The sequence below is a fragment of the Apium graveolens genome, chromosome 4 (genome assembly GCF_009905375.1).
Source record: "Apium graveolens cultivar Ventura chromosome 4, ASM990537v1, whole genome shotgun sequence".
In the NCBI taxonomy this organism is placed as follows: Eukaryota; Viridiplantae; Streptophyta; class Magnoliopsida; order Apiales; family Apiaceae; genus Apium; species Apium graveolens.
This window is the reverse complement of record NC_133650.1, coordinates 148,866,789-148,888,944: the sequence shown is the minus strand read 5'-3', so window position 1 is coordinate 148,888,944 and position 22,156 is coordinate 148,866,789.

The window sequence follows — 22,156 nt, the reverse complement described above, 5'->3', positions numbered from 1 at the left end:
CATAAAATGGAACCTTCCTCTTCTTGTTATCTCTTTCCTTCCTTGACTGCATCTCATTACTCTCAATCAGAGCAGCTTTTCGTACTACTCCTGCATAAGTATCAAGCTCAAACATAGACACTCTATCTCTGATCCAAGACTCTAATCCTTGTTGGAATCTCTTTGCTTTTTCCTCCTCACTGCTGGTGTACTTTGTCACAAATCTTGACAGCTCCGTAAACTTTTTCTCATACTCCAATACAGTCATACTCCCTTGCTTCAGTTCAAGAAATTTAAGCTCCATCTGATTCTGTATGTACTTAGGGTAATACTTTTCCAGAAATAACTTCTTAAACCTTTCCCAAGAAACTTGCTGATTTGCCTCCATAGCTTTCACTGAATCACACCAATAAATGACTTCGCCCTTCAGGAAGTAAGTAGCATATGATTTCTTCTGATCTTCTCTAACTGTACCAATTCAAAAGCTCTTTCCATTTCCTTAATCCATGTGTTAGCTATTACTGGGTTAGTGGTATCATGAAATGCAGGCGGATTCACATTCTGAAAAGCTTTGAAAGTGACAACTTGTCAAGGTGGTACTGGTGGATCAAGTGGTTGGTGTGGTTCACGGTTATCTTGGTTTTCAAATTGTTGTTGAAGAGTTCTTTGTTGTTGAGCGATATCATTTGTTTGCTGTTGTAAGGTTTCCAGTAATCGAAGAATATTAGGATATGTGGTAGATGTGGTTGTTGGGTTCTTCTTTTTGGGTGGCATGATCCTGAAATAAAAGTTTTATCAAAATAGGTATGAATAATAAGATAATTCGAGGGTAGGGTGTCACATGGCATTCTGTTCACATATGAGGTCGAGTTTTAAATTAAACAATAAGGGTGATGCATATAAATGCGTAAAAACAATTGAAAGCAAATAGAACGATAGTGCATAATAATTGAATTTTTAAGGTCAAGGTACATCGAGATTAGAATAAAGTCTGAATCTAGGAATAACATGCTTATTTAAAGGAAATAACAGGGAATTCTACAAAGTCCGATAATACAACAACATGAAAGGTAGAGAATGGAAAGAACTAAGGCTCCACTCCGTCAGAACGGGGTTTGGTAGTCTTATCCTCTCGAAGTGTCTTCACAATACTCTGGAGCTCGTCCGCAATCATCTAGATGATATACTGGCTGGTACGATCTTGGTACGATGGCATCTCATCCAGCTTAGTGTTGACATACTGAACCAAAGTCTCAAGTCTCGCAGTCATCTGCTCCTTAGGCTTTCCTTCATAGTTTCGGCTGTCCGGATACACGTTCTTCAATCGGTCTAACAGTCAATCGTACTTGCCCTGAAGCATGTCGAACTCGCGCCTCAACTCAGCATACACATAGAAAGCAATTGTGCAGTCGGCTCAGAGGATGATGAGGAATGCGCCCTTTGCTGACAACAATACATAGATATATAAAAGATGAGTATTAATAATAGATCCGCTTAACCTACTCTCTCGTATAATATCCTATAACTTATACATATATCCTATAACCTATTTGCGCTGTCCAGGGACTCTAAACCGAAGCTCTAATACCAAAACCTGTCATGCCCCGACTTAATAATATATATTATACAAATTATTACAATAGATAACAAAAGAAAGTAAATACAACTGAATCCAAGATCTTACAGTTTAGGGTTTGGAACAACCCAACACTATTAACTATTTTAACCTGATTTCTAATATCGAGTCCTCACACAAAACGATCACTAATCTAACTGAGCTCGAACATATGCATCAGCATCACAAGTCTTACGCGCTGTCTGCTTGAATCTAACCATATCTGCCAGCTGAAATATCAGGGTGAAAGCAAGTAGTAAGCCAAATGCTTAACAAGTGCTATACAAAACAATACAATACATAAATCGAGATAACAGAATAACAATGTGAAGGTAGAGCTAATAATAGCAAGAGATAAACTTTTGAGTGATGGCATCATTTATTTGTAACAAAATAATTCAAAACCATTTCTTTATCAAATCCATTTTATGATGCTACGGATTATAGCCGGTGATCAGCCGCGAAGTAATCCCGAACCTCGCTGGGTTCTAGAACATTAAGGGGATCCCTAGGCAACTTTTAAGCCTACAAATTAAGAGCGGAAAGGACTTGCGTCTCAGTCCAAATCCACTATTTAATAAAACATTTGTCCCCCTTTGGGGACTGGAAGTCAAATTTTAACCTTTTTATTTATTTTAAAAACTAATGCCAATTGCTAATTAACTACTTAAACAGTAAACATTTTTAACAAGGTTTTAGATTAACTCTGAAGCACTGGAAAAAAGATCCACTAAATTCAAGGCCATGATCCACTAGACTATACTTTATCAAGAGAAATTTGCAAGGTTTCCATTTACAAGGATTTTGACAGTGAGATTTAGCAAGGTTGTCGGATAGTATGAAGGAACAAAGTCAAACTAGGTCCAAGGTAATGGCTCCAGATAAGACATAGGTATTAAAGTATAAAGAAGGTGATCATTAATGGTTCCAGATAAGATTTAGGTATTAAAATATAGAGAAAGTGAGCATCAGCTCAAGGTACAACAGAGTATCATGCTTTAGGATAAGGATATGGTTATCAAACAATTATGAACAATCGTTAAGGAAACAACTAACTTTTAGGTATCAAGACAAGGTTACTGGGTATAACTTACACATGGTTCAACATCATAATTACTTTGGTATACTAGCATGATAGGACTTTGAATTTACTTGCATAGCAGTCTTCAAGTAAAGTTAAACTACTTAAAATAAATACTTGAGGGTTCATGTCATTTTCATATAATACAAAGATAGATTCGAAACCACTTGGTTCATGTATATAAAGGTGAATTAAAATACTTGCATCATATATAAGAACTGATTATCACACACTTGCAGTGCATACGAAAAGACAGGTTGAATCACTTGCCTTGAGAAAGGCTTGACTTGACTGGAAGGTAGGAGCAACTATAATCTTTACTCGACCTTAATGGAAAGTTTACCCTCTTCGCGAGATCCTACACCAATAATAATAACCTCAGTATAATATATTCTTACCAACTCAACCTATTTGTAAACCAAAATTTAACACAATGGCACTTAAGCCTACATACACTCAATTTACAATCACCTTATAATCCTAATAGTACACATAGCCACATATGTTCAAATACCATATTTATGTACCAAATAATATCACACACATTATATTGCATCACTAGGCTTGGATGATCTCACTCCACTTACTTAAGTCACTTGGTCGCTAACTAGACAAAAACTCCAAATTTTTACCTCCTAACTCGAAGTGCCTTTACTAAACCATCCAATTCCTATTGACCCTGACTTGGGCCTTTCACTCTACTGACTTTATGCTATCTTGCAACTATGGTGGTCAACCAATACTTCACTCCTAAGTGCTCTAAAACTATGTGGTAAGTGAATGGGCTCATTATAGTAAATTTCAGAATGACATATATGGTTTCTTGGGTGCATTTCACACTCTTACACTTCAAGTTTACCTCCAAAACTTCTACATTAAACTCTCCTGATCATAAGCCAACTCTCAAACTTGATTTGGCTCAAGGGCCTAGCTTGGGCCTCCCTAGGCCTAAGCTTAAAGTCTACGCTTCCCCTGTTTTTCTGGGCAGAAAAGGGTCCTGATTTGAACTAACTTATGACACATGATTCTAACTCATAACCTATGAAATATGGCTGGAAAAACTCCTCTGACACTCCCTCTAACTAAGGCCCAACAGGGCCTAATGAGGGCCTACCTATGATATGGTCAAAACTTCATATTTCTAAGTTGCAACAAAACTGTCCTCTGCTGGACAGATTTTGTGTTTCGACTCATGCACCTAACCAAACACCTTACAAACCTCCAACAAACACCTAAAACCTAATTTATACTCCTAGTAATAGCTTCTGCTAACTTGGGCCTCAAAGTGCACAACAATGACAAGGTCAAATCTCACTCTAAACCTCAGGGTACCAAACTGATTTTCTCCAGAATCTAATGCTCTCCTTTTATCAAGATTCTTACTTGACAAACCCAACCAAACATCAATCAAAAACCCAAACCGAACCTCAACCAAGGTGATCTACTGAACTAAATCTCTTACAATCAACATTGGCTTGGTGGAGATCATCCTTACCTAAGGTGCAACATAGCAAAACAAAAGTTAGCATACTACACTAAATACATGTCATCAAGTTTTTGAAAAAAACAATTTATATCCTCTTCATATATATTCGAATTAACATCACATACCAAGGAGCACAAATCAAGATCAATATCTTAACTCTACTGAAATTAAAGCCTATTAGCAATTATCAATCCAAATGATCAAGAACTTTCGAAAATCACGAGTTGATTTCATGCATGCATGCCTTCGAATTTTACAAGCCAAAATCATATGATTTCCACAATTATTTTTATCATAAAATCAACATGCAAGCCTAACCTAGACTAATACTAAATGATCACTTAGCATGCAAAGGGTTTCATCAAGTTTTCACTACAAAATTCATACTATTATCACAAAAACATACAAGAATTGAACAAGGAAACAAAACACCACTAAGAACCATTCATTCGGCTCCCTTATGGTCATGGCCGAATGAAATGGAAGGGAAATGGCCATTAAAAACAAGAGCTTCACTCTCATGACTTGAAATTTCATCATTCCTTGTAGTTCCCTCAATAATGCAACCTTAAATCCATGAGAATCAAGATTGTATTTTGAGTTCTAGTTAAACTATGACATGCAAGATTAAAACTCATGTTGTGTATATGTTGTGAACTTGATGATTTCATTAACAAAACACCTTGGTAGATTTCACATAGTAAAAATGTAGCACTCGAAAGATAAGGATTATAGTCCCGACGGATGACTCAATATAGTCCCGACGGATGATGATTTATTATCCATCGAGTCAGTAGCTTATGTAACAATAAGTCTGTAGCACATTTTTGCATACACATTGTTTAGAATCTGTAGTTGTATTTAAGTCATGTTGACTTTAACTAGATATGCATAATAGGTTGATTAATTGTACATAGATGATGTCTTGTAATTCTGCATAAATAAAATAAAGTCAAGTGCCTGATTTCTACCCGACGGATAAAGAACAATGAATTCGACGGATGATCAACAACCCGACGGATGATCATTAACTCGAAGGATGATCATGAACCCGACGGATAAAGAATTCAAATATCTGTTGACAGTGACAACACAGTCACATGCGTCGAGTGTATGCAAATGGAATGTGGTAGCCTATTCAACTAGGTTTTCTAGAATAAAGAAGCATTATCATTTCCATGCTATTATGAAGATATTCAAAGATGCTGGAGTAAAGTAATGAAGTAGCATTGTAATAGACTCGATATTTTTTGTTTTATTATCTTGTCTTATTGTTTTGTAATCTTGGTGATATATAAACCAAGAAGCAGAAAATAGAACTAATTAACTAAGAAACCAAGAGAGAAATATTTGTAAGCTGTATTCTCAGTAATTCTCTGTATTTTTAGTTGTTCAACATTTGTAAGCAGCTGTGAGCTTTTTGCACACAGAGTTCTCTCGATATATATTATATATCTCTGGTGGAATCATTCAAATCCACCAGAAAGTTTTTAAAGACTCTTGTTTTTAATTACTTATATTTTGATTCATTTCAAGTGATATTCCGTATTCTGTTAATCAACTCACACTGATATATATATGAGTTAGAACAATTTTTATTCAAGAAAAAGTTTCAAGAATTCCATTCAACCCCCCTTCTGTAATTCTTGTTATATTGTTAAGTAAGGGACTAACAATTGGTATCAGAGCAAGCTCTTTAAGAACAAAGAGTTTAAAGATCAAAACAATACAGCAAGATGAATGAGAAGGATGTTAGAGTCAAGATTCCTTTTCTGGATAAAGATAATTACCATCATTGGAAGGTAAAGATGCATCTTCATTTGCTTTCTCAAGATGAGGCCTATGTGGATTGCATAGAAAGAGGCCCTCATGTACCAATGAGAGTTGCAACTGGAAATGAGCCATCTGTCCCCAAGCCAAGGCATGAATGGTCTGATCCTGATATTGAACAAGTAATGAAGGATAAAAAGGCCATGAATATCCTGTTTAATGGAGTCGATGGTGATATGTTTGACAACATTATCAACTGCAAAAATGCCAAGGATGTTTGGGATACAATACAGATCATCTGTGATGGCACTGAGCAAGTTAGAGAAAACAAGATGCAGCTATTGATTCAGCAATATGAGCATTTTCATAATGAAGAAAGTGAGTCCCTCACTGACATTTTTAGTAGGTTTCAAAAACTGCTAAATGCTCTAAAGTTGCATGGAAGGGTCTATCAGACAAAAGACTCCAATATGAAATTCCTTAGATCTCTTCCAAAGGAATGGAAACCAATGACAGTCTCATTGAGAAACTCACAAGATTATAAGGAGTTTACTTTGGAGAGACTGTATGGCATTTTGAAAACATATGAGCTTGAAATAGAGCAAGATGAGAGGATGGAGATAGGAAAGAAGAAAGGAGGGTCCATTACACTAATTTCTGAGTTAGAGAAGGACAAGAAAATGAGGATGGAAGCTGTTGAATCAACTTCAAGGGTCTGTGAAAACAAGGGCAAGGGGCTTGCAGTAGAAAATGAAGATTCTTTGAGCCAAGATGACATGGAAGACATTGCTAAACATTTAGCATTTCTTTCCAGAAGATTTGCCAAGCTCAAGTTCAAAAAGAACTTTGGAGCAGCCAAGCCAAATAGAAACATGATGGATAAATCAAAATTCAAATGTTTCAAATATGGCTTGGCAGGGCACTTTGCCAGTGAGTGTAGAAAGTCAGATTCCAGCAAGAAAAAGTTTGAGCTTGTGGATTATAAGCAAAAATACTTTGAGCTGCTCAAACAAAAGGAAAGGGCTTTCATTACACAAGAAAATGACTGGGCAGCAAATGGTCTGGATGAAGATGAAGATGTCAGCTATGTCAATCTAACCCTAATGGCCAAGTCTGATGAAACAAAAACAAGTTCTTCAAGTAATCAGGGAAACAGAAAGAATCTTTGGTACTTGGATAGTGGTTGTTCAAGACACATGACTGGTGATTCTACCCTGCTCACAGAGTTCAAGGAGAGAGCTGGCCCGAGTATTACTTTTGGAGATGACAGCAAGGGTTATACTGTGGGATATGGTTTGATTTCAAAGGACAATGTCATCATTGAGGAGGTTGCCTTAGTGGATGGTCTCAAACACAACTTGTTGGGTATCAGCCAACTTTGTGATAAAGGCAATTCAGTAACCTTCAACTCAGAATCCTGTGTTGTGACTAACAAAAGGAGCAACAAAATGGTTCTCACTGGTGTGAAGAAAGGAAATGTGAACCTAGCTGATTTTAACTCATCTAATGCAGAATTTGTTACTTTTCTTCTCAGTAAAGCAAGTCAGGATGAAAGTTGGCTATGGCACAAGAAGCTATCCCATTTAAACTTCAAGACCATGAATGAGCTGGTAAAGAAAGAACTGGTTAGAGGCATTCCTCTAGTGGAGTTTTCTAAGGATGGATTGTGTGATGCCTGCCAAAAAGGGAAGCAAATTAAAGCATCATTCAGGAAGAAACTTGATTCAATAATTGAAGAACCTTTCCAACTGCTACACATGGATTTGTTTGGACCAGTCAATGTGTTGTCCATTTCAAGGAAAAGATATTGCCTAGTAATTGTAGATGATTTTTCAAAGTTCTCTTGGACATACTTCCTAAAGTCTAAAGATGAGGCTAGTGAAATCATCATCAATCACATAAGGCAAGTAAATAATCATCCTGACTTCAAAGTAAGAAGAATCAGGAGTGACAATGGAACTGAGTTCAAGAATTCTGTCATGAGAGCATTTTGTGAAGAAAATGGAATTTTGCATGAATTTTCAGCAGCAAGAACTCCACAACAGAATGGAGTAGTGGAAAGGAAGAACATATCACTTATTGAATCTTCCAGGACAATGCTTGAAGAATCTAAATTGCCAACATATTTCTGGGCTGAAGCTGTAAATACTGCATGCTACACTAACAATATTTCTCTGATCAATCAAGAAAAATGCATGACTCCCTATCAATTGTTCAAGAACAAGAAGCCAACTCTAAATTTCCTTCATGTCTTTGGCTGTAAATGTTATATTCTGAGAAATCAAACTGATCAAAATGGGAAGTTTGATGCTAAAGTTGATGAAGGAATTTTTGTTGGATATGTTGTTGGTAAAGCATATAGAGTCTACAATCCAAGAACCAATATTGTTGTGGAATCAATACATGTTGTGTTTGATGATGAAAAGATTGAAGGACTGCAAGATGGAGATTACCATGAGAGTCTCAAATTTGACAATGTGGAGATGGTTAGTGATGACAGTGATGATGAAAGTGATCAAGAAATAGTATAAAAGGATAATGCAGAAAAATCTACTACCAATGAAGCACAAAATTCAACATCTGTCGAATTGCATAATGCTTCATCCTGCGGGAGGCAATCTGTTTTATCCGTCGGGAGACAACCAGCTTCATCCGTTGGTACTCAAAATTCACCATCTGTCGGGGTATCAAGAGAAGCTGGAAATCAGAATAGATCATCTGTAGAAAGGTCCCCTTTCTCAAATCAAAGATCCACAAATTCAGGGGGAGTTTCTAACAATCAAAACTCAATCACACATCAAGACAACAATGAGGCCTCTTCATCTAGAGTTAATCTACCTTAACAAAGAAAATGGACAAAAGATCACCCATTTGAGCTCATAATTGGTGATGTTTCTTCTAGAGTTCAAACCAGGAGAGCAACTTAAGAAGAATGTCTATACAACAGCTTTATTTCCAAGGAAGAACCAAAGAAGGTAGAAGAAGCTTTGTTGGATCCTGATTGGATTTTAGCTATGCAGGAGGAGCTAAACCAATTTGAAAGGAATAATGTATGGAAGCTGGTGCCCAAGCCTAAAGGAAAGATTCCAATAGACACCAAATGGGTATTAAGAAACAAGATGGATGAGAATGGCATAGTAGTCAGGAACAAAGCCAGATTAGTTGCTAAGGGCTATTGTCAACAAGAAGGAATAGATTTTGATGAAACATTTGCTCTTGTTGCCAGACTTGAAGCCATCAGAATCTTCTTAGCCTATGCAGCCTATGCCAATTTCAAGGTCAATCAAATGAATGTCAAAAGTGCCTTTCTGAATGGAGATTTGGAAGAGGAAGTCTATGTTAGTCAACCTCCTGGTTTTGAAGATCCAAACTTTCCAGAACATGTCTATTATCTTTTGAAAGCACTTTATGGATTGAAGCAAGCACCTAGAGCCTGGTATGACACCTTATCAAAGTTCCTTTTGGAAAATCATTTCACAAGAGGTACTGTAGATAAAACTTTATTCTTTAGAAATGTAAATGGCTCTAGTATACTTGTTCAAATTTATGTAGATGACATTATTTTTGGCTCTACAAATGAGAATCTTTGCAAAAAATTTTGCCAAATTGATGCAAAGTAAGTATGAAATGAGTATGATGGGAGAACTAACTTACTTTATTGGTTTGCAAGTTAAGCAAGTTAATGATGGAATATTCATTAGTCAAACTAAATATATTTTTGATCTTTTAAAGAAGTTTGATCTAATGGATTGCACATCTGTAAAAACTCCCATGGCCACTGCAACTAAGCTTGAATTAAATACTACTAAAAAGTCTGTGGATATTTCAAGTTATAGGGGCATGGTTAGCTCACTTCTGTACTTAACAGCTAGTAGGCCAGATATAATGTTTGCTACATGTTTATGTGCTAGATTTTAGGCTGACCCTAGAGAATCTCACTTAGTAGCTATTAAGAGAATTTTCAGATATCTCAAGGGAACACCAAAACTTGGCATTTAGTACCCTACAGATTCTGGTTTTGATCTAACTGGTTATTCAGATACAGATTATGCAGGCTGTAGAATTGATAGAAAAAGTACAACAGAAACTTGTCAATTTCTAGGAAACAAGCTTGTGTCCTGGTTCAGTAAAAACCAAAATTCAGTTTCTACTTCTACAGCTGAAGCTGAATATATTGCTGCTGGCAGCTGCTGTGCACAGATTTTGTGGATGAAAAATCAATTGCTAGACTATGGTTTGCAAGTTGAAAGGATTCCTATTTTCTGTGATAACACAAGTGCAATTGCCATCACTGAAAATCCAGTACAACATTCAAGGACAAAGCAAATAGACATCAAGTACCACTTCATAAGGGAACATGTAATGAATGGTACTGTGGAACTACATTTTGTTCCAAGTGAGAAGCAGCTTGTAGATATTTTTACCAAGCCACTGGATAAATCCACATTTTCAAGGTTGGTTAGTGAGTTAGGTATGCTTAATTATTCTTAGATCTTTATGAGATAATTTTCAAGTTGTAATGCAGCCAAAAATTTAATTAATTTTTCAGTCTTGGATGAAATTTTGGCTAAGTCAAAATTTACATCTCGACGGATGATCGTTATCCGTCGAGTTTGATCATCTGTCGGTATACATTTGCTAATAAAAATCAATTATTTTTGTGGAATATTTTATGACTCGATGGATAACAGTTTATCCTCATCCGTTGAATTTTCTTAATCTTAGCCGTTAATTCCCTGAACATTATCCATCGAGTATACATACAGTTTATAAGCATAAAACGACGGATAATGGGTGGAATTTTTATAGTTTATTTTTTAAACGGCTATTTTAGGCAATTTTCATTGGTTACTTTATTTTACTTTATTATTTTTTAACAGTTGTTTTTGAGATAGTATAAAAGCTTATTTCATTTCCATTGCTTTTCTTTTATCATTCTCAAATCAACTGCTCCAATTTTCTTTCTCTTTCAAAGCACTAACTCTCTCTCTTCAAGCTCTTATTCTCTAACAATGGCGCCCGTTGTCAAGATTATGTCTCAAATTGGGTTTATTTATGAGAAGAACAATTTTACTGCACTAGTAAACAAGGGGATTCAGCAATCTGGTGACGATCACAAGATGATGGACTTTGTGAAAAATTACAAGCTTAGCTATGCCATGCTGGAATCACCCACAATCTTTTGTGAAGTTGTTAAAGAGATGTGGACCACTTCTACATACAACTCAACCGATAAGATAATCACACTCACCATTAAAGGTAAGGAATTATGTATCAATAGTGATGTTATAAAAGCATGTTTCAAGATTTCTGATAACACTGTGACCTCACCACACACTGACACTAACATAATCAATATGCTTAATTCCATGAACTATACTCTTTCTACTTCTAAGTTAAGTGACATTAGGAGATTGGGCTTTAGGAAAGAATGGAGTTTTATGCGTGATGTAGTGACAAAGGTCTTTTCAGGTAAAGTCAGTAATTTTGATTCAGTCAATATCTCTATGCTTAACATGCTCTACATGCTAGTTACATATAGGTTCTATAATTTCAGTGACCTTGTTTTATTTGAGTTGGGATTCAAACTAGGAGAGTTAAATAAGAGAGGTAAGAATGTGTATTCTGCTAGATTCTTTATGATGTTAGCTAACCACCTCTCTGAGGGAATTGTGCTTGAGAACCCTAACAACAAATTAGATTGTTGGGTTCAAGAGAGAAGGATCATTGCAGATTTGAACAGGGCCAATCATCACAAGGAGGTGCCACTGTTCTATTTCCCTGCAATGGAAGCACCTCAGGTAAGTGAGGTAAGTTCATCTATCCTTGCTATTCCAACCTCACAAGTTTCTTTGAGTTCTAGTGTAGCTATGGCAACTGTGTCAATGACCCAACAGTTGCCTACACAAGCTACCAAACCAGCAAAAATTTCTAAATCCAAATCAAAGAAAGCCCCCTCTAGTATCTCTCAAAAGATGCCAGTTGCAAAATTCATCAAAACCAAAGAGGGGAGTGTACAGGTGAGTAAGGCATGTGAGGGAAGGGGTGAACATAAAAGAAACCCTAAGGATAAGTATGGAGAGTTGAGTGGTTCCCAGCCTAGCCACACTGCAGTTTCCTAACAAACTGCAGTGCTTAAAAGGATAAAAGCTCATTTCTAGCTGCATCCTCCCAAAAGGATGTAGCTATTGAACAAAGCTCTCAACCAAGAGCACAGGTCAAGAGGGATAGGGACACAAGCTCACCCCAAACTTATGCCAAAAAGAAGAAATCTAAAACCCTTGTGGATGCACAGGGTATACACAATGTGCAAACTGGTGCTAAAGACACAATCACTGCACCTTCAAAAATTCAGTTTGATGTGGCTCCAATAAATGTGGAGTCACAGCCAAAATCTCTAGTAATAGAAGCACCTCAAACACCAAACTCACCCACAAACTCTTTGGATGTGGATATGATAAACACATCAATTCCTGATTCCCCTTCTTTAACTTTGTTGGGGAAGCCAAAATCTAGTGCAAGTGAGCATCATCTTTTGGATGATTTGTTGGCTCACTTGCCAATTCTTTCAGGAACTGTTGAATCATCTGTGCCCAAAATATCATCAATCAGCACAGAGTCCACAATAGTTTCTATTCCAAGTTCATTCATTTCTACTCTCTCGATGGATATTTCTCATCCGTCGAGTAGTGACTGTGTCCCGACAGATAAGCTTAACAGCAGTTATTCGTCGGTTAGCAAAATCACTTACTCGATGGATATTCCTTATCCGTTGAGTGTCTCTACACCACCTCAAACTTCATTTATTTCAAGTGCAGAAGAATTAGTGGTTGTACAGTCACTATTAGGATTGAGAGAGAAGAGTGTTTTGAGTGAGAGTCTGGGTTGCTCCTAGGAAAAAGGAGAGGAAATGAGTGAAACTATGCAGTCCATTTCTTCAGGACTGGCAAAAGAGAGTGAGAGGAGTCCCACCTTAGATGGTGAAGGTGAGGGTGTGAGGGTGGGGATCCAGGGTGAGACCCTGATGCAACAAAAGAGAGAAAATGAGAGAAATGCAGGTACTGGAGCTATAAGGATGGATGTCATTGCTAGTGAGTTAATGAATGTCCAGGATGCAGATAGGGAGGGACTATCTCAGCAACCTCAAGCTGTTATACATTCCATCTCCCTTGATGCTGAGGTATTTCCTCACCCTGTTCCAGCTTATCAACTTCTAGCTGAACAGGGCAATGATAATGCAGAAAGGATACTCAATCTGGTGTATACCACACTGTCCATGCTAAGAGCTAAGGATGCCATCACAGTTTTTCCCTCTACAGCTGGTGATGTGGATTATGAGACTGGTGGTTCAGCTAATTTCTTTGGTAATGGAAGTGGGGATAGTGAAGATGAAGCAATGGATATAGGGGGAGAAGTAGGTTCCAGTTCAAGATCAAGTATGCCATCATGGGCATTTTCAAAGCACTGTGATGAGCACTACTTCAAGACAACCCTGATCCAACTAATCAATCAGACAAATACTGCTCTTCAAACCACTACAAATGTCAGCATCAAGAAGATGCCTTGGATACAAGAATGTCAGCCATGGAAGCATCTTTAACAGCCATTCATCTTCATCAAGCCCAATAGACGGATTTACTTCAAAAACTGGTGGCTGCTCAAACATCCTCCTCTACTCAACTTGATGATAACAAAAAGGGGGAAAAAGGACCAAGTGAGGGGGAGAGGCTTCAAATTCAAATCAGTAAAGTAATTGTGCCTTCAATTACTATCTCAAAGCTACCAGTTACAGATAGTATATATTTGATAAATGCAGCAGCAGCCAACTTTAGAACAGCTGATATGAAGCAGTTGAAGCCAATCAACTGGGAGAAGATTGATGAGGATATACAAAGAAAATTTGGACTAGTAAAGGAGCCAGACTAGTCAGCCATCCATCACTCTCAAATCAAGCAGATTTATATGAATGAGATGAGCAAGAACTATCTGGAAAGGGGACAGTCATCCTGCATCAAATCTCCAAAGGCTAAAATATTTCTGAAACCAAGGGTGAACTATCCAAAATCATCATTGAAGAACCCTTTGGATACTATGTATGAGACACCTAAGCCTGATGAAAAGAAGCTTCTGTCAAGGTCAATTGCTTTTTACAAAAATCCAGCTGATTTAGCTTTGAAAAAGAGAATTGCTAAAGTTTTCAGGAATGGGGAAGAAATTTGTGTTGTGGCTGGACACCCTCAATTTGCTGAAGCAAAGAGAGAAGAAAAGGCTAGATTGAAGCAAGAAAAGAACAAGCTGCTCTAGAAGCTAAAAAGGCTAAATAAAAGAAAGAGCAAATTGCTATCTTGGCCAAGCTACATGCTGTAAATTCATCACAACAAATTCCTGCTCAGCCATATGAAATCATTGAATCTCAAGATCCAAAGAAGCAAGTTAAACAATAGAAGAAAGCTCCAAGAACCAAGGAATTGGCTAAAAGAACCAAAAGGAAACTGGACATTGTTGATAAGGAATTGGAGAATCAGTTTCCCAAGGAATCCACTCCAACTACAACTCAAGCATCAAAACCCTCTGTGTTATTTGAAGATATCAAGGTGGTGGATCCTTACAGGAACATTCATGGTGGACCTATTGTACCTAAGGATGAACCAATAGAATGGGAGAACATACCAATTACTGACTTCAATCTGCCAATCCTTAGCAATCCAAAGAGAACAAAGTCAAGAGCAGTCAAGAAAGTGAAGTTATCACCTCTCAAATCCAAATCTCTAGTGAAAGATCAATCTAAAGTCAATAAGGGAGATTACCTGTACTTATGTGACATCAAGGAATTTTCTGATCTAAACCTCTATCTAGATGAACTAGATGAATTGAGAGGAATTGATGCATACAGAAACCTACCTGAAAGGTTAGTGTTCAAGTACAAGGGAATAAAGGAGATTCAGTGGCCACTTCACAGGATCCTTCAAGAAAGCCAAGCTGTACTGATTAAGGTTTATTCATCTTTCAAGAAGAACTTTGGGTTCAATGTTACTGCAAGAAGATTGGTTCTAAAGAAGATTGAAGAACTAAGGAGTGTTAGAGCTAAAGATGCACACCCAAAGACTCTAATTATCCCTTACACAGGGAGAAGAGTGCATCTGAGGCCCTACTGGCTGATGGAGTTCATGGATGACAAAGGAGTGAGAAGATTTTTCAGATTAGAAGACCAATTGAGCATCTCTAGCAATGAGACTCTCTAGCAATGAGACTCTCTTGAAAATGCAAGAAAAGCTAAATCTCTCAGAATCTGATGAACTGGAATTCCACAGGCAGCTCCAAAATCAGATAGAAGAAAACAACAGAAAGCTTGGAAAGAGATCCAGACCTTCAAGGAACTAAATAAATTTGCTCAGGCTAGAGGAGCACCTTGAAAATGATTGTGAGCTAAACTTTGTACATTTTGTTAATTGAAGCACTTTACAGTTTTATCTACTTTCTTTTAAAATTGTATTTTTAGGGTGTTTTGTTATCATCAAGTATCTCTTAATTTATGGCTATAATTCCATTAGACATAAATTGGGGGAGATTGTTGTTTATATGTTGTGAACTTGATATTTTCATTAACAAAACACCTTGGTAGATTTCACTTAGTGAAAATGTAGCACTCGACGGATAAGGATTATAGTCCCGACGGATGACTCAATATAGTCCCGACGGATGATGATTTATTATCCATCGAGTGAGTAGCTTATGTAACAATAAGTCTATAGCACATTTCTGCATACCCATTGTTTAGAATCTGTAGTAGTATTTGATTAGTAGATATACAGAATAGGTTGATTAATTGTACATAGATGATGTCTTGTAATTGGCTAGTAGAATGAGAGTGAGTGGGGTTGGAATTGTCTTCTTAGCCCTTTAGTTGAATGGGAGGGTATTTGCATGCAAGGATATTCATGTAATTTTCTAATTACTAAACAACTAGTTTTCAAAGATCTATATTTATAAAATAAAGTAAAAGCTCAAAAATTATAAAAATTGTACCATAAAATAACTTGGATTTTTAGAAATTTTATGAGATCACTTTTGAAATTTGTGAATGAAATAATTTTTAAAAGATAATTTTCCATGGTAAAGAATAATCTTTATAAATAAAAAATGGGAGCAATTAATAAAACTTTCGCTTTGAAAAATTTATATTCTAAGTAAAGCAATTTATAATGCAGCAACTCCAAGCACACAAGTGTATAATCAAATAGGTATATTTATAATCGATTCAAATATTATACAAAGTTCACAAATAATATTACACAAAATGTCGGTCGTAACACCTTATACTTAATCCTTTCGGTATCTGGTGGATTTTCGGGAAAAGCCAAAGTTTTCGAATCCGAATTCTGACGGCCTTCACATACACTCATTTACTTTATGGAATACTAATACGATCTCAAAATTTCCATAACAGTACTCCTATATAGTGTGGTTTGATAATTTTCTTTAATCAGCATCATCAGCAAAAAGTTACTATTCATTAGGGTTTCAAATGTTTCCAAAAATTGGGGTTATTACACAGTCACAACCACTGATACTACTCAAGTTGTTGACTCTACAATTCAAGGAATAAATGTTGATCTTTCAAATCCTGACAGAAATTTAAACTCTGATTCAGAAGGCTCAAACGCTGATAAGGCAGAATTAACTCTTGAAGAAAAGAAGAAGCTGATATGGGGAAGCAAGACACCTGCTGTAATGACTGGGAACTTTACGTTTATATTATATCATGATTATAATAAAATATGTGAATTAATGTGTCATTTATGTGTGATTATCTGATAAACCCTAACTGTTACGTGATACGTGTATTTCATGTCATTTCTGTATTTTAAGGTATTTTTCAGATATTTTATTATGCATTTATAGGTTTTATTTCAAACGTTTTATGACCCAAACGATGATTTTAAAGCCAGTATTTCAAATAAAATAATGGGCCTCATTTTTCATCAAATGGCTTTTACAATCGCCTTGTTCTGAACATTTAGATAATTTATAAATTTTCTCGTTTTGCGAAAAATGATTTTTCCGGGCCCCATTGGGTGTCAAAAACCCACAAAAATCATATTTTTATTTTTATAAAATTATAGGACTTTCATTTATATTATTTCTTTGCATTTTTGCATTATTCACAATTTTTGGGAATTTTTGGCATATATATTGCATATATAAAATATTTATAAATTAAATTTTAATACTCAAAAATTATAAAAATTAGGGCCCAATATTTTTATTTAATGTATAATTAGCCCCTTAATTTTAATTAGGAGTATTATTTTTACTACTATAAATAGCCTAATTTTTATTTAATTAATTATAATTAATCATTAAAATCTGCAAAATTACCAAAAATTCTCTGAAATCGGGTCGGGAAGAACAGGTTCGGGTCGAAGAATCAAGTCGTGATTTCTCACTGATTACAGCATCAAATCGTGTGATTCAAGTACTCAAATCGAAGGTTTTGATCCGTTCTTTCTGTTTCTTGCGTCAATTTCACGTTTTATTGCATCGTTTTTGATTTTTGATTTCTAGGGTTTATGTTCGAATTAGGGCTTTTTGATTCTGGGGTTATTGTGATGTTTTGATGATTGATATAGCTTTGTTAGATGATTTACAGTCGATTCATGGTGTTTAATTGAACAAACGATGCTTGGATAATGATTCACGATTTCTAGGGTTTAGGTCTAATTTTCAAAACACAACTCGATGATTTCTGTGAATATTTGGTTCTTGTAATGTTAGGGCTTTGATTGTATATGTTCTTAGCTTCATTTTGCACTATATAACGTTTGATGTTATGTACAAATGAGTGATTTGGATTTTTGGCCGGAGTTCTTGATGATTTTGATCGGAGAATGATATCCAGGGATGTTTCTGGTCGATTTTGGCCTGAAACAGATTGGGGAAGTAGTTTGGGATGTTTTGGGATCAAAAACGGAACCAAAAGGTGTCCGTTTGGCTAGGAATTGGACTCGCCGGAGTCCGGTGAAGTCGCCGGATTCTGGGTTTAAACCCAGATTCTGGTGGTGTTCTTCACAGAACCGGAATCCAACCCGGTTGACCCGTTTCCAGAACCCGGTTTTGATCCACCTTGTCAGATGTCTGTTTTCTGACATATGTTTCTGGAAATTATTTTTACTTTTTATATTTATTAATTTTAAAAATCAGTTTTATTTATTTTGTAAATTGATTAATTAATTATTTAATTAATTAATTTATATTATAAATAATTCTAAATTATTTTCTAAAAATCAGATTGAATTATTTTCTTAATTATTTATTATTTATTTATTACTTATTAATTACTTAAAAGTGATTAATTATTTTGATAATTAATCAAATAATTTTCAGTAAATCATAATAAATTCATTTTAATTTCAAAAATTATAGAAAAATTATTTTTAATTCTGATTTTCTTAAATAATGATTTAAAAAATTATTTTTGGGTTTTAAAAATTAGTAATAATTATTTATAATGATTAATAAATGGAATTATCAGTATTTAATTAATAATAATTCAACCGTTAGTCCGTTTCGAAAGCCTGTTAACTCAGAAAAATGAATCGTTTTCATTAAAAACAATATCAAAGCTTAATTTTTTTAGAAGTTAGTTGATTTTGTGACTTGTTTGATTATCAGTCAAGTTACGTGCCGAGACGAGTCCGAAAAATTCCGGAAAAATGGGAAACGAGTCAGATAACGATCAGTTGAGCGATCAGCGAGTCGATTTTGGTTTTAAAAATTATTTTCACCATAAAAATGATTATGTGCTTATGTGCTTATGTGTATTACGTGGTTAATCGAGTCTTACTTGCTTATATGTAATACATGAGTCAGTCATAAGCGCATGGGTAGATGTTAGGATCAGTTTGAAGTCGATTCAAGATGCAAATGAAGTATGACGTGACTTAACCAGTCTGTTTTGCCAACAGAAGCTAAGCCAGCCAGGCCAGTTGAGTCGGTAATAGTCCAAGGTGATAGACATAAGTGATTCAATTGCAGTAAGTCGCGCAGAAGGCAAGTTTTTCCTCTATTCTACTTTCGGAATAGTGATATTGATTCAAATATTTATCACATTTACATTCTCTTGATTATTGTTCTTGATCACTAATATACAATCCATATTCCTTTGTTCATATTTCATTTCAATTCTTGATTTCTCCGTTTCTTTGGATTCTTGATTCATATTCTGTTGGTAACACATGGAGATTGATATATTCTAGTGTTTAGAATATATCAAAGCATACCGATTGTCCCGGTTGCTAAGCGATGGACTGGATAAGGATATTTTGGGATTGAGTGTGTCTTAATCCTGAGGACCGGGATGACTGGTGCCTCGACGTGGGCCGTAGTGCCTGGGTACCCGACTGGATCTATATACTGAGATATGGATCTGCATTATATTCTGACTGATCAGCAGAATATAGATGCGAACTTGTGTCCAGTTTAGTTTATTTGTACTCACCAGTAATGGCCTTCTTTCTATTCTCGTGAGGTTATATCTTGGCAGATATACCTGGGATGGCGGATTCATTTAAAATGCTTTAACACTGTTTATATGTTTGTGGACTTGTTGAGCAACTTTTGGCTCACCCCTTTTGTTGTTATTCACCTTATTGTTTTCAGTTAAGAAGGAATATGAAACCAATCAGGACTCGAGTGGTAAAGAAGCGAGTCAAGCCTCGGGATCCTCTTATACCCAAGGTGTTGATCCCAATCCAGGAAGAAAGCTTTGAGTTACCCGAGCAGGTGGAGTGTTGATAGATAGTAGGTGTGTGTGTTTGAATAAAAGTTGAACTTAGCTAAAAATGAATTAGACAATGGTTTGTAATAAAGAGAGTTTGTGAGACTTTGAATGTTGGTTTGTAATAAAAGTAGTTAGTGGTTCCTGTTTTCATACTTCAACCTAAAAAGATCATGGTTAGTGTTAAAGGGGTTTAATTTCATTTCTTTATTAATTGTTAATCAAATTGTACAGGTTTGGTGATTAGCTAGTAACCCCCAGACTTATACCCCGGGTCTGGAGGGCGTTACAGGTTTGGCATCAGAGCTGTAGATTTGGTCCCTGAAAACAAGAACATTAGGATTAAGATAGGATAAGGAGATCACATAAGATAGGGATAGTCAAATTAGGATGAATAGTGTTAGGATTTAGGTCAAATTAGAATAGGGAAATAATCTTAGGATTGTTAATGACCTTTTCTATTCTTTGGTATATTATCAGATGGCATCTTCTGGTTATTCTGCATCTTCCGAGAGGACAGTCATTGGGCCAGTAGCACCAGCCATACCTCCAGTATCTGAGCATATGTTTCCTCCTCTACCACCTCCACCACCATTGCCACAGGAGCCGGTACCACCAGTACAGGGGATAGTGCATGACCCCATAGAGATGTTTGATCCATTTGAGTTCTTCGAGCCGATGGTTCCTTTACCTATTGAGCACCAGTTTATACTAGGTATTGAGCAGGAGTTACCACCACCACCATTGTTACCTCCTATACTAGTGCATGCCCCAGAGCCGGACATAGTTCAGATGATTCCAGTAGAGGGGATGGGAGAGCATGATGTGGATCTATAGTTAGGTTTACCCCAGCAGGGTGCAGGTATTCCGAGGGTTCCTTCTCAGGAATCAGTAGGTCAGGTTGCTCAGCCGCATATGGTACCATACCATGAGTATAGAGTTATGAGGGATGATGTGGAGTATTGGCGGGCACAGTGTCGGGAGATTATACATCTGTTTGATCAGAGGGACAGAGGACCGTTAGCGGCCCTACAGCCGGATTATTATATGAGACAGCGATTACAGTCAGTATTGATGAGTGCTACTTGGGAGCTGGATGATTTGACTCATGATGGACCTCCTTCTTTTGCAGAATTCTACAGGATTTTTCGCTTGGCACAGACTTTGGTCCAGGCACTTAGAGAGGAGCTTAGGCGTATTCCGCCTGGGTTCTGAGAGGGTTTGAGACGGCGACTCCAGAGTGCATGTGTATATAGAGGCAGCATAGTATAACCTAGTGAGTAGTGTGTATGTGTGTATCAGTAGTTTAACTTGTAGTAGTAGTTTAACTTGTAGCGATAGTGTGACTTGTAGCCGTAGTGATGACCAGTAGCTCGAGACTTTTTGTATCAAGCATTTACACCTGAAGCCGGTGTCACATATATATAAGATGAACTTTTTCAAATTCTTTTATTTAAATTTCAGTCTTTACAGTTTTATAGCATTTACTTTCACTTTACAGTTTTTCATATTATAATTCCTGTTGAAAAAAAACAATTATTTTATTTAACTGTTTATATTTCCAATCTGTACACTCAGCAACTATTTTCTTCAAATAAACCATGTTATGAATACAGGATAAATTGTTTTCCATACATATTGTCGATTGTTTATTAAACTGTTAAATAAATATCACCTGTTTTATTATCAGAAGAAGATGGCACCAAAAAGAAAGACTAGGGCTGAGACCTCTAACAGCAATTCTAAATATCAGACTAATGAGACCATGAACCAAATGTTCCATCTGATGCAACAACAGATGGTAATGATGCAGCAGCAGATGCAGCATCAGCAACAGCAGATACAACAACAAATGTTACAACAGCCACCTCGTCCTGAGCTTCAATTACCACCAATATTACCTATTGTTACTTTTAAGCAGTTTCAGTCAGTTAAACCTCCAGAGTTTGAAGGGACTACTGATCCTATTAAAGCTACCACCTGGTTAAAAGAAGTAGAGAAAGCGTTCGCACTAGTGAAGGTAGGTGAGGACCAGAAGACTGATTTTGCTAGTTACTTGTTGAAAGGAGAGGCGAATGTTATGGATTAAAACTACTATATATAATTGCTGTATTTAATACTAAGGAACGTGAGCTTCGAGGCTCGATTTGACTGCTCTTGTGTTTCGTGACTCAATCTACCTTAACAAGATGCCTACGTACCTTGCTGATTGCCAAGGATCAAGTCAAAAAACGTAGTTCTGATGGGTGGGGGTGAGACCCCTTATATAGATGTGGGAGTCCTTGAATTGGACTTGGTATAGGAGACTTGGTGGATAAGCCTCTGAATTAGGATAGACTTAGGAGTCCTAGGAAGTAGGAAGCTGATTCCTTATCCTTTTAGGTTCCCTTGAGGCTAATCTCTAAGGACTTATATCCTCATCGGGACTCTTTTCAACATCTGATTTCT